The following is a 13750-nucleotide window of genomic DNA, read 5'->3' as shown; positions in this document are numbered from 1 at the left end:
CATAGATTACAGACTTAGAAAAATCCTTCTAATCCAACCCTCTAATTTTACAGATGAGTAAACTGAAGCTCATAAGGATAAGTGATTTGCCTGAGATTACATAGGGAGTAAACATGAAGAGACAGAATTTGAAACTGGATTCTTTTACACTTTATAACCAGAATTCTTTCCACCAGTTTAGTCAATCAATCAGTTAATCAATCAAATTTCTACTATGTTCCAGGCACTGTGCTATTTGCTAGGAATATGGATACAATGAAAAGCAATAGTTAGTTGTTTTATATTGTTTTGAGATTTGCAAAGTGTCTTAAAATATCATCTCATTTGATATCCACAGCAACCCTGGAAAAGGGGGCTATTATTACTTCCATTTGACAGGAAATTGAGGCAGATAGGGTTAAGTGACATGCCCAGAGTCACATAGGTAATAAATATCTGAGGCTACATTTGAACTCAGGTCTTCCTGATTCCTGGTCTAACATGCCAGCTGCCTCAAATAATAAATAAAATGAATCCACCGGACTGACAACGAGCTCACTATCTAATGGGGAGGATAACAAATATATATAAAAAAATAAAAACAGCATAAATGCAAATATACATACAAGGTGGCTTGGGAGGAGGACACAAATGTTGAGGGAATGGAAGAATTTTTTGCAAAAGATGGGACCTGATTGGCTTCTTCAATGGTGAGGAAGGAGGATTTCCATCCTTCTTCCGAAGGCAGAGGAGAAGCACAGCGACTGTCTTAGAAGTGTGTGACAGACTGTCCCAGGGGAAAAGGAGCTTAGGAGGGTAGCACCAAGAGAAATAGAAATGGATTTGGGCTGAATGTAAGGAAAAACATCTCAACAATTAGAATTTCCCTTCTCCCAAAGTAGTGGACTGCCATTAAGTGGTGCATCCTTACTCATTTTCAAACAGGTCAGGTGAAGATTTGGGAGATATGTAGATACCTATTCAGGTAGGATTTGAACTAGTAGTCTGCAGAGATCATTCAATCACCATATATTAAGTGCCTACTGTATGCCCAGAAGCAAAAGGACAGTCCCTAGACTTTGGGGTGTGCCCAAAAAGTGAGAAAGGGGGAAATGAAATCCAGGCCAGCATTCTATCCATTATACCACACTGCCTTTTAATGTCATTCCAGTCACTGCAAAGCCATTACGACTCTCAATCCGTCCTTTAGAGCATTGGACCCCAGCCTGGCCTGTTAATGTTTTCTTATTAAAATGCTTTCGATTTTTTCACTCAACTTAATAAAGGCCAAAGCCAATCCAGTGTTTGTGGATGCCCAGCCTTGTCCCGAGCACCGAGCTAGGTATCACAGAAGTCAAGCGTCAGGTCTAAGCCCACAAAGAGCTTCTAGTCTTCACAGGGGGCTCAGACAAGCCGGATACTGCCTCTCTGGACACAGTCTGAGAATGTGTGGGTCCGTTCTTGCACAGTCTTTTCATCATTTCATCATCATTTTGGTTGCTTTTCTCTGGCCCTTCTCTGAGGAATGCTATAGCTCACATTGATGCAACACCTACTATGTGCCAGGCGCTGGGCTAAGCACTTTATAGATATCTCATTTGACCCTCAGATCAAAGAAGTAATACTTCAAAGCCTCTGGCTCCGTGGCAAGGTACAGGCCTTTAATCCCACTGGTATTTGTCTGTTTATGATATGCTCTTATCCACGTGGATCCCTTTTCCTGTTGTAACCCCAATCCCACCACAGCTTTGGGGCTTAGTAGGGCGGGTCTCCAGAGCAAATATTTCAGAAGGATGTTTGCTTTTGAGAGGGTGTCTCGCTATCTCCCTCAAGATGAAAGTGTAGATCCCATTTTGGGGTGGGTCCCATTGTAGATCAGTAGCGGGGCATTCACTCACTCTATTTCTTTCTATTCTGAGCCTGGTGTTTCCTCCCTTGTCCCCCCAATGGGCTTATCATGCTAGAACCAAACTGAATGTGGGTGTCCCCCTGGCATAGCCTGCTGCCACTCTCCAGCTGAAGGCCTCCACCAACCTCAGTCTCCCCCCACTGACTCACTGATGAATGCAGAAAAGCTCTATTTTACATTCTTTCAAGAATGGGTGCCTGGGTGAATAGAAACACCTTTCCTATCCTGAAGCACAAATCCTTCCCGATTCCCCATGAATTGGATGTTACCGAAGTTACCCAACATGAATCTCTACTTTTCATTGCATAGCCAGTCCTTACCCCAAAGGAGCTTCCATTCTAGTAAGGGGAACGTAACTTCTACCCTTGATTATTCTTTGTGGGTTTCAGTTTCTAATTTAAGTTTCATTTCTCCAATTTAATTTTCATAACAGTGGAAACCAAAATGCCCATCCACTTCTCACACTTAGCCTGGAAAAGAGAAAGCTCAGAGAACCGGAGGGCTAACCCCAAATACTGAAGGGCTGTCATGGGGAAGAAGGGTTAGCTGGGTTCTGTTTGCTCTCTGAAGTCAGAAGCAGGAACAACAGGGGGAGATTAGCAAGAGGCAAGGATGAGGGCTAAGTCTGGAAAAACTTCCCAAGAATTAGAGTTATGCAAAAAATGCAGTGGGCTATATCTGGAGGCTCCCCCATCCTGAGCAGACCTTCAAGCAAGTCGTTGGTCTTATTAAAGAGGGATTTTTTAACAGGGTGAGACCACGTGGCTTCTGGGGTCTTGTGATCTAAAAGTCCGAGATTATGAAATAGCTAACACAGTCTGAGCAGCTAGATGGGGCACAAGGTGCCGGGGCCGGGAGTCAGCAAGATCCAAATTCAAATCCAGCCACAGACACTTCTTAGCTGTGTCACCCTAGGCAAGTCACTTAAATGTATGCCTCAGTTTCCTCATCTGTAAAGAACTAGAGCAGGAAATGGCCAACCTACTCCAGTATCTCTGCCAAGAAAAACCCCAAATAGGATCATGAAGAATCAAACAGGCCTGGAATCACTGAACAACAAACAACAAATAGTCCCCCTCCAATGACAAGCCAGGGTTTTGATGTGGGTAGAATGCAGGTCCTGGAATCAAGAAGACTCAGGCTGAATTTCATGTAAGATATCTGCCAGCTATGTGACCAGGAGCAAATGCCCTAAACTCTCCAACACTCAGTTTCCTTATCTGTAAAATGGAAACAGTGTGAGGATCAAATGAGACCATGGTGATTAATCAATGTATTTGATCATTAGAGCAACCATTCATTAGATGCTTACTGTATACCACGCATTGGCTAAGCTCTGGGAGCATGGAGACAAAAGTCTAACAATCCTTGCCTTCAAGGCTTCTTCTATAGGAGAGACAACATATACAATATAAGTGTATACAAAACAAATGCATGGCATTGATTACATTTATTAATGATAAACTGACTGAAGACCTCTCATGGGAATGTGGCTTCCACCTATGCCCCAATTGTAACTTAAAACTTTGCAACAACAAGTTGAGCTATAGCTAAAAAGTTGCAGGTGTTCCATTGTCTTGGACGAATATTTCCTCTCCAGTTCCCCCCTGTACTTATTAATTAGCATTTAAGAACTTAATGGGTAAAGAGTTTGTTATTTACTATTATTCATTTGTTTCTGGGGAAATTTTCCATAAACCAGGACTCCTGGGGAAAAAATGGGAGGGGAGAGTGCTTCTGGTTATAGGCTATATAATCTTGAGTTCTGCAGTTTGTGCTTTGCACTCCTCCACTGACACCTTGTCTGTTAGAGTTGCCCTTTCTCTGGAGATCATAATAAATCCCTTTTTTTGCTTTTTTTAACCTTGAGAGTTTCTGATTTTAATTTAAGTAAGAGTCACTGTCTCACACACTTATTAATAAAAATGTATAGTTATTATATTTGTTAAGAAATCTATATTAATAAATACATGGTATTTGTTTGTCTTATTCATTAATATATCATTTATTAATAAATATGCGCATTTGTTGCTTTTATTGATAAATATATCTACTTGTTATATTTGTTAACAATTGATTTATTAATCAATGCGTGTATTATACTTGCTAATAAATTTATATTAATAAATGCATGGCATTTATTAATATCTATGTTATAACTATTAAATGTATCAATGCAACATGGCATTTATTGAAATTATTAGTGGTTAATTATTCATTTGAATAGGAATAATTGATAATGTAGTTATAAATAATATATAACTACATTTCATTTATTATATTTATTAATCGATACACTATTCTACTTATTGATAAATATAAGGTATGTATTACAGAAGACTTTTATGAGGGGAGTTCATGCCAGTCATGCAGACTAGTTCACAGAAAAACAATGGCTCCCTATACCTGGGGAATAGCAAAGCCACTTTGGGTGGACCATAGAGATGATGAAAGGCTGTGCAATATAAAATAAGTCTGGAAAAGCAGGTTGGATCCAGGCTGTGAAGGGCTTCCCATGATAAATAGAAGCCTTGGGCGTGTTTGATCCTAGCGGTGATGGGAACCACTGGGGTTTATGGAGCAAGGAGAATGACAAATGTCTCTCTGCTCTATCCTGTGGAGGGGGAGAAGCCAAGAAATCATGCATTGGAATTATCACCGTAGGGCTGCTGTGGTGGAGGATAGATCAGAGATGGGGAAACTCTTGAGGCAGAGATCAGTTTATAAGTAAGTGATTGCAAGAGCCCCCTAAGAGGTGATGGGGTCTTAACTTGGGAGGTCAGTGGAGAGGAAGGCTGGAATGGACCTTTAACCCCATTACTAATGGCAAGACTTGTGTTTGGGTGGGACAGGGAAATCAGTAGGTGTCCCTAAAGCCTTTTTCTCTTTTCTCACCCCTTCTGTCCAAAGCATGATTGGTAACAGCTTTGGTTGACGTGAATCCAAATCCATCCAGTTTCCCCAGAGGGATTCTTTGAGATTTAAGAGGACAATTGAGGAGAAATACAGCTATTTCCACATTAAATTTCCCTAATCAATCAATAAGCATTAATTAAGCCCTTCCCATGTCCTCAGTACTCCCCCCCCATACTGGCCGGCTCACTGTTCCCTTGCACATTCTGCCCCATCTCCCTCCTTTTCCAGGCTGCCTCCCATCCCTTTACCTCTCCTTTTAGCCCCCTTCTAGACTCTGCTTGTGGAGCTTCTTTCTGGAGCCTTTTTCTGTTTTCCTTCTGCATTTGTTTGATATTTATACCTTTCATTTCCACTGATTGTAAACTCCTTGAAGGCAGGAACAATTTCCATTTTTGTTCCTAGTACTGTGGCACATAGTAAGCACTTAATAAAATACTCAATGAATCCAATCTAATGATGAATCAGACATGGTTTTTCTTATTTCTCCTCCTCACAAGGACCATACAATACTTGGTCGTTAAGACCCATAAAATAATTAGAACCTACAGCAGCATATCATAGATGCTGGTTATTTGTTGGGCTGTGCTCCATCACATCTGGCTCTTTGTGACCCCATTCCGGGATTTTCTTAGAGATACTGCAGTGGTTTGCCATTTCCTTCTCTAACTCCTTTGACAGATGAGGTAACCGAGGCAAAAAAGTTGAAGTGACTTGCCCAGAATCACACAACTAGGAAGTGTCTGAGGTCACCTAACTCTGGGTCAAGTACTCTATCCACTGAGCCACCTACAAATTCTTAAATACCAAGCCAGCTATTTTTCCAGAAAGTTTGTTGTCCTCTCAGGATGGTCCTGGAAATCATATGGATCCTCAATAAAACATGTTATCTTCCGTACTCCCATCATTTCTAATGACTTCAGTTTCCTCCACTGTATAACAGGGATCGACACAGCCCCTACTTCCCAGGATTGTTGTAAGGATCAAATGAGACATCCTTACTACAGGGCCTGGCACAGAGTAAGCATTTAATAAATGCTCGTTTCCTTCCTCAATTCAGGAATGAATATAACAATTGTTTGTCCCTGTATTTTTCAGAAACATGGCAACCCCAACACCGCCAAGAAGTACTTTTCCATTCCTTGATGAAAAAATAAAATATATTTTCTTGGAGTCAGGAGGCCCTGGGTTTCAGTCCCATCAGATGCTGGCTGTGTGATCATAGGCAAGTTACTGGAAGTCTCCACAGGCAGGTAACTTTCTAAGACTAGAAATCACAGCTGAGGTGCCCGTCTGATTAATGGAAGGGATTTCCATCCCAGGCATTCCCCAGACCAACATAACCCCAAATTCCAGCTAAAACAAAACAAAACAAAAATACAAAAAATTAAAAAGACAAAGTTTTGTTTTCGAAAGACTTCAAGGAGAAACAGAAGCCAACCCTTTAAAAAAACATACACACAGGGGTCAAAATAAAGGCTTTCTTCCATAACCTTGTGCCTCAGCAAACTTCCTATTGGCTGGAGCTGTCTCTCTGAGGCCGGCCTGGAAGTGGGCTCTGGGCTGCACCAGCTCCCCCATGGGTCCAGTCTCATGCTACTTGGCCGTCCATCTGCTGATTAATTTCATCTGAGCAGCTCATCAGTATGCGGGAAGCAGCCAAGCAGAAATCCATCTCCACATCCTCAGTATCGATAGGGAGCAAACCCAGAGAGGGGAGCTGGCAGCTGCTGAGAAGTGAGAGATTTGTAAATTGGCTTTTCCCATCTGTAGGGAGACTAACCAACGTGTACCCCAGCGGGTTCCTTTCGTGCTGGAGGGGATGGGCTCACCCCCCTACCATGCCATCCCAAGGAAATTTGGGAATACAGCAGGGCTGCTAATGAGAAAAATGGGGCAAGGGAAAAGCAAGACAGTTTTCCCAAACAAGACACTGATGTCTTTTGTTGCAGAATCCAAAGCGACATTTCCATCCCAGAATTTTGTTATTTTCTCTGTGGAAACACTTGGGGTTTTGTGGCATATGCCCAGAATAGCCCACACATGAACAACACACACACACACACACACACACCCAAGGTGATAGGGAAACAGTAATGGAATATAGTCATGTTCAAGCATCCATTCTGAATGTAGAATATGGGCTAGTTGTGTTTTTAATTCAGATCATGGGTTGGGCCAAGTAGGAAAGCTGAAAAAAGATTGCATGCTAGGCCATTACCAAGTTTGTCTGGAATGAATAGGTCACGTGGCCAGAAAACCAATTTAAGCACACGATGCAAGCATTCCTCCTCAGATTTATCAGGAGGTTTTTTGACCTTGAAAAACAAGGAGCCTAGGGCCAGCCAGGAGGAGCATCTGCCCCTTCGCTGCCTCTTCCTTGGGATTGTCCCTCTGAGATGAGTCTCCCCTAACATGTGCAGAGCTTTTTCTTTCACAATGAGCCTCACCCCGCTCTCTGAGCTGTCTTGACTAAGCTCCATGAGACATTATCGCTGTTCTTGACTCCAGTAGGAACCTTTTAAGGTAGTGGAGCAAAAACCAATTTAGACTGAAAGTCAGGAAACCTGGTTCTAGTCCCAACCCTGAGTAACTTAACGTCGAAATGTTTCTTTTCTTAAAAATGGGTGTTGGAGCAGAGAATGGCTAGGGTTCCTTCCAGCTGCAACATCCAGGGATTCTCTCCGTGACCACCAGCTCTGAAGCCATCACAGGAAATGGAGGTGGGAGGAGGGGGAAAAAAAGCTCATTATCCCATGGATATTTCATTAGCTTTGTCACTTTCACCCAATCATGTTGGCTTCTATTCATAATTGAAATGTATGGTTTCCATCTAAAAAGCCCCGCAGTGCTTTGAATGGACTACCTTCAAAATTGGCTGTCAAGGGATGTCCAAAGTGGAGAGCCAGTCTGAAAAATTGATTTGCAAGTAATGTCCAAGGGTGTTAGTGATGCTGACTTTTTCTGGTCTCTGCTTTCAGACAGAACCAGAAACAGGATTAAGTGGCTCTGTAGGAAAACAGGGAACACAGGCTCAGAGATTTTATAGCTGAAAAGGAGACTTGAAGGGGCTCATCCTCTAGGATCCATAAACTTGTTTTTCAGAATATAATTGCATTTTCAATCTAAGTGTAATTCTTGTTTTTATGTGTAAAAAACATTCTTCTGAGAAGGATCCATAAGCTTTCCAGGACATGTCACAAAGGTCGACAACACAAAAAAATGTTTTTAAAAAACCCAATTAATCTGCCTCACCCCCCATTTTTACAGATTAAGAAACTAAGGCCAAGACAGTTTAAGTTTCTTGCCAATGTCATACGTAGTAAACAGACCCGATTAAAGGGCTTTGGACTTCAAATGAAAAAATATTTGTAATGCACTTTGCCAAGTGCTTAATAAATGCTTTTTCTTTTCCCTCCCTCCTTCCCCTGCTAGATGTGAGGTAACATTTGGTAAACTTATGGTCCACTGAGCAGACACCACGGAATCATAAAAAGTGCCATGAATTTGGAGTTTGGGAAGATGTGTGTATTGAAATCTTTGCTCAGCTACTTAGTAATTTTGTGCCCTGAAGATGGTCTCTGTACCACTCTCACTTTATTTACCAGTAACGGGAAGGAGTAGAACAATTCAATTCAAATCAATTTCACAAGCGTTTATTAAAAACTTAATAGGCAAGATCAATCAAGCAATTCACAACCATTTATTGGTTGTGTTCAGGGCCTCTGTACTAGAGGCTGGGGACACAGAGACAGAAATGAAAGAGTCCCTACTTCAGGGAGCTTACAATCTATCCAAAAGATATTTACACAAATTTTAATTTGTAGCTATATTTGCTTATATAAGTACATATAAATTTTAAAATTATAAAATAACAATAAAATAAAACATGAAAAATTTAAATTTGTATATATTTGTTTAGGTAAATAGCTATACTCAAAATATATATGAAGTTGTATTTAATCTCCAAAATCTCTGTTTGAAACTATTGTGATCCCCATAAATAATTACTGGATATAATGCTTAAAGTAATGCAGAGAGGCAGCTTTGGTGACATGGTGAATAGAGCACAAGCCCTGAAGTCAGAAAGACCAGAGTTCAAATCTAGTCTCAGACACTTCGTAGTTGTGTGACCCTAGGCAAGTCACTTAACCCCAATTGGCTCAGCAAAAAAAAAAAAAAAAAAAAAAAGAGAGAGAGAGAGAGAGAGTCAGAAGGGAACTTCTACACCTAACGCCTGAACCCTATTTTTTTTAAACAAATGCATTCAAGGGTATCATGAATTTTGTTTCATTACTCCATTATTTTTATTATAAAGGGAATATCAAAAGTAGCTTTGTTTAAAAATTTTGAAAAAATAAAATATTGTGATCCCTCAAAGACCCAAGGATTTTCTCAGGCCTCTCAGGGAGGGTGGGGCAGGCAGAAGGCATTAAGTGTTAAGTTGTAATATTTCCCTTTTTATACCCTGAAACTTTTCTTTTTCTTGCTGTTCAGTCATTTTTCAATGAAGAACCCATTTGGGGGTTTTTTGGCAGAGATGCTGGAGTGGTTTGCCATTTCCTTCCCCATGTCATTTTACAAATATGCAAACAGGGCTAAGTGACTTATACAGGGTCATATAGCTAGTAAAAATCTGAGGTCCTTCAGACCTGTGCTCTAGTCACCCAACTGCCCCAGCAACTTTCTAGTTAATCACCATTCATTTAGCAGTAGATATATAGAAACTCTCCCCACCTGTTCCTCTTGATATTTAAAACTAAAATTGCCTGTTTACTTAACAAGAGACAAGACTCACTAGTAGCAGTTAACTGGGCTGCCCATGAAAAAAGAAACAGAAAATCTGTTATAATCATTGATGAGAAGAGTGAATTTAAGTTCAAACTTGGGTTCAGTTAGTTGAACTTTAGGTTCAAAGGTCTTCCCTCCCAACTGCCCAGATATCCTGGTGACTCTGAGAAAGCCTTGTGACTCCAGCCCTCTTTTTATGAGGGAGTGAAGGAAATGAAGACCATAATGAAGAGCTCATACAAGGCAATCATGAGGAATAAGGCTGCCCCATCTCCCAGGGGCCTCCTTTCAATTCATAGAAAGGAAGTACCAAACCCATCATTACTATGGACTGTTCCAAGGAGAATCAGCAATAACCTGAGAAAGGAAGCCATGATCAGCATCCCTCCAGGCAATTTCAGGAAAGCCATCATTTGTGAACCTGTGGTTCTACAAAGAGGCTCGTGTAATTTCTGAAAACTTGTTTTGGTTTTGTTGTTGTTGTTGTTGTTGTTTTGGGTTTTTTTGATTTAACAAATGCAGAGCTCATTTTAATAAATAATAATGCTTTACAAACATTAACTTCATTTGATCCTCACAACAGCTTCATGAATGATCCCCATTTTGAAGCAGAGGAAACTGAGGGGCTTAAATAACTTTCCCAAGTGCCTGCAAAGGACCCTGAACATGGGGTTTTCTGCAGATACAGTGCTTCAACACTATACCAGGCCACCTTTCAGGTCTTTAAGACATCTGGGTGGCTGAAAGTACATCGCTGGTGCCGGACAAATTATACTATACTAGTAAGGTTGTTTGGTAAGAGAGAAACATCTTTTTAGATAGTTAAGTAGCTTAATTAAGCAGCTCTATGCCCTAAATTAGCCTTCAAAATAGCATAGAACTCCACTGTAAAAAACGATTAGTCCTTCATTTACAGCCTTGCATTCTCAGTGGCTATCAGCTGCCCTTCAATTCTAATAATCAAGTTGATCTAATCAATAGAACAAATCAAGTAAATCTAATAATCGGTCATTTCAGAGAGATAAGACCTGTCACTTCCCCAACTAGTAAACCAATTACCAAGCCTTTATAATGTAACTTATGTTGGGCTAGTACTGAGCTAAATACTAATTATACAATGAGAAAAATGAAGTAGTTCCTATCTTCTAGGAACTTACATTCTAATGTGCGAGTCAACCTGAACAAAACTAGATCTGAGATTATCTGCACAGAAGATGAAAGGTAGATAGTCCTAAAGGTAATGGTGGACGGGAAGGCGCTGGCAATTGGAGAGCAGAAAAGGCCACCTGAAGAAGGTGGTTTGGGAGATGAGTCTTGAAGGAAGTCAGAGAATCCAGGAGGCAGAAGTGAGGTGAGAGAACATGAGGGGTCAATGAAAAAAAAAAATGGCGCCAAGAGATGGAATGTTGTATACAAGGAAAACAAGTCATTATGGTTGACCAAGGATAGGAAAGGGTCAGGTTGGGAAAGGCTTTAAATGCCAACTGGAGGAATCTGTATTTGAGCCTAGAGTTGAGTAGAGAATGATAGGGTCAAATCTGCGCTTTAAGAAAACCACTTGGCTTTGCAACAACAACAAAATTCGGTTCTGCACATATATACTGTACCTAGGATATACTATAGCATATTTAATAGGTATGGGAATGCCTGCCATTTAGGGAAGAGGGTGGAGGGAAGGAGGAGAAAAATTCAGATCAGAAGGGAGTGCAAGGGATAATGTAAAAAATTACCTATGCATATGTACTGTCAAAAAATGTTATAATTATAAAATTAATTAAAAAAAAACCACTTGGGCAGGTGAGAGGAGAATGGATAGCCGTGGAAAGACTTGAGTCTGAAGAACAATGAGAAGGCTAAGTAATTGTCCAGGTGAGAGGTTATAAACATGGGAAGGTCTCTGTATGTAAGAAGAGAAGGGGATCTCTCCTATGAGAAATGTTGTGGAGGGGAAACAGCAGGATTTGGCATCTGATGGGATATAGGGGGTGAATGAAGCGAGTTAGTTAACAAGGATGACCAAGGTGTAGACCTCAACACTGGAAAAGTAGTAACACCTTTGAGAGTAAGAGGTCAGTTTAGTGTAACTTTTAAGGGAACTATAATAAGTTCTGTTTTGGGCATGTGAAGGAAGAAGCAGTATTCAGTTCTGTGGCTTCTGACCCCAGATCCAGCATTTTTTCTGTTGTAGCCCATTACATTCTATCATGGTGAGTAAGAAGTAACTTCTCCCCCCCTCCATTTAACAGAAATTGAAGCTTAAAAATATGAAGGAACTTGCCCAGGATCACACAGGTTGTAAAAGGTCAAGCCTGGATTTCCATCCATCCCAGAGCAAGCCCACCAGCATCCCTGCCAATCTTTGGAGAGGAAGCCAATCTTTGGACACAGGCCACGATCTCCAACTACAGCAAAAAACACTTCACACTGTTTGGCTTCTGTGGAGGGTCACTCAGGAACAGGAATATGATCCATATGATCAAAGACAAATATCCAGATCGGGAAATAAAATGCATTGAGTGGAGATTATTTACTATGCCCAAAAAAGATTTGTGAAGAAAAAAAATCTTAAAGAGATAAATTTGCTTATGTCGAATTGACTTTTGACATTTGGCTTTTTATCTTTTTAAGTTACTTGTGGAATTTTAATAGTATATGGATTACAAAATGACCACTCATGAGTCCAAAGGCTCAACAAAGGAGCAGGCTATCCACTTCCTGAGTGAGAGATAGCTGATGAATTCAAGCTGCAGAAAGAGAACATAACCAGTGTGGGAACTTGTTTTGCTTGACTGCATATTATTACATGCATTTTCTTTTTCTTTCTTTTTAAAAAAATCTATTGTGAAGTAGAGGGGGGGGGGAAATCAATGCTTGCTAATTGAAAAAAAATAAGTTCTAAAAATGGTTTTCATTAGCCACGGACATTTTGAGGCAAACCAGGAATCTCACCAGAGAAATTGCTCAGTCTCTTCCCCTTTAGATCCATAACCTTCATGCTTTTGCGATGACAACACTGAGATGCTGAATGCCATTATCTTGCATTTAAAAGTCTACTCTGGCAGTTTCCCATTTTCCCAGGCCTTCTCCTGTTCCGACTTTTTTTCTTCCCCTGAGTCTTTTGAAGAAAACAAAGATGAATGAGTTAGGGACTTTATGAAACTATTCCAAGCCTTGAGCTCTGAAACTAAACTTGGAAGAGGCACCAAGGCTAATTGGAAGCACATATTTAAAAATGAACACAAGATGGTAGGGGGGAGGGAGAATTATTTTTAAAAAATAAAGAATACAAGACTGTTCACAGAGGCTTTGTTACTGACCCACCTTCAACTTTCTGTGTTGTTTTTGTAAGTCAGCAACTATGGATTTGTCTTCTCCCAGCCAGATTCTTTCTCCAGGGGCTGTTCAGACCAATGGAACATGCATTTTTAAGATAACAGGTTGTGGGCATGGAACAGAGACAGCCAGCTGATCCTTGTCAATCACAACCCATAGCCTTGGACTTTTTCACACTGAGACCCAAGAGCTCACCCAAGTACCTCACATTGAAATTAAAGTTGCTTTTTAATTTAAACCAAAACAAAAATAGCAAACTTAGTAACAACAGAGCAAGCAAGAGAAGCTGGTTGAGGAGTTAATTTGCTACATTCATGGTCCTTGGAATGAAATGTTTTTAAAAGTTCAAATAAGCTTGATATAAAAGATATGTGTGGGTGGCCTTTGACGCCACTGTGTGAACCAGGGGAAAATGACCCATGATCAAATCCATCCAGATAATAGCTGGCATCTATGTAGCACTTTAACTGCAGAATGGGGAAACTGAGTCTCAGAGAAGTTATTTGTGTGAGATCGTATAGCTAAGACATACCAGAGACGAGATTCAAAGTCAGATTTTCCTGAACAGTTTGGGACTTCCTTAAGTTAGACACTTCTCCACAGAGCTGGTGGCTAAATTCTGGATAAACAAATCTTCTTAACTGGGGTGTGTGTGTTTATCCCTTTGGCACTGTAGTGAAACCTACAGACCCCCCTTCTCAGAATCTGAGCACATAAAATAAAATACACAGGAATACAAAGAAACCAGTGATATTGAAATACACTAATCCAAATATATTTCTAAAACCAAATGTTCAGACCCCAGGTTAAGGACTCCTGTTATCT

Source organism: Sminthopsis crassicaudata, chromosome 5, assembly GCF_048593235.1.
Source record: "Sminthopsis crassicaudata isolate SCR6 chromosome 5, ASM4859323v1, whole genome shotgun sequence".
NCBI classification, from domain to species: Eukaryota; Metazoa; Chordata; class Mammalia; order Dasyuromorphia; family Dasyuridae; genus Sminthopsis; species Sminthopsis crassicaudata.
This window is presented reverse-complemented; position numbering follows the sequence as displayed.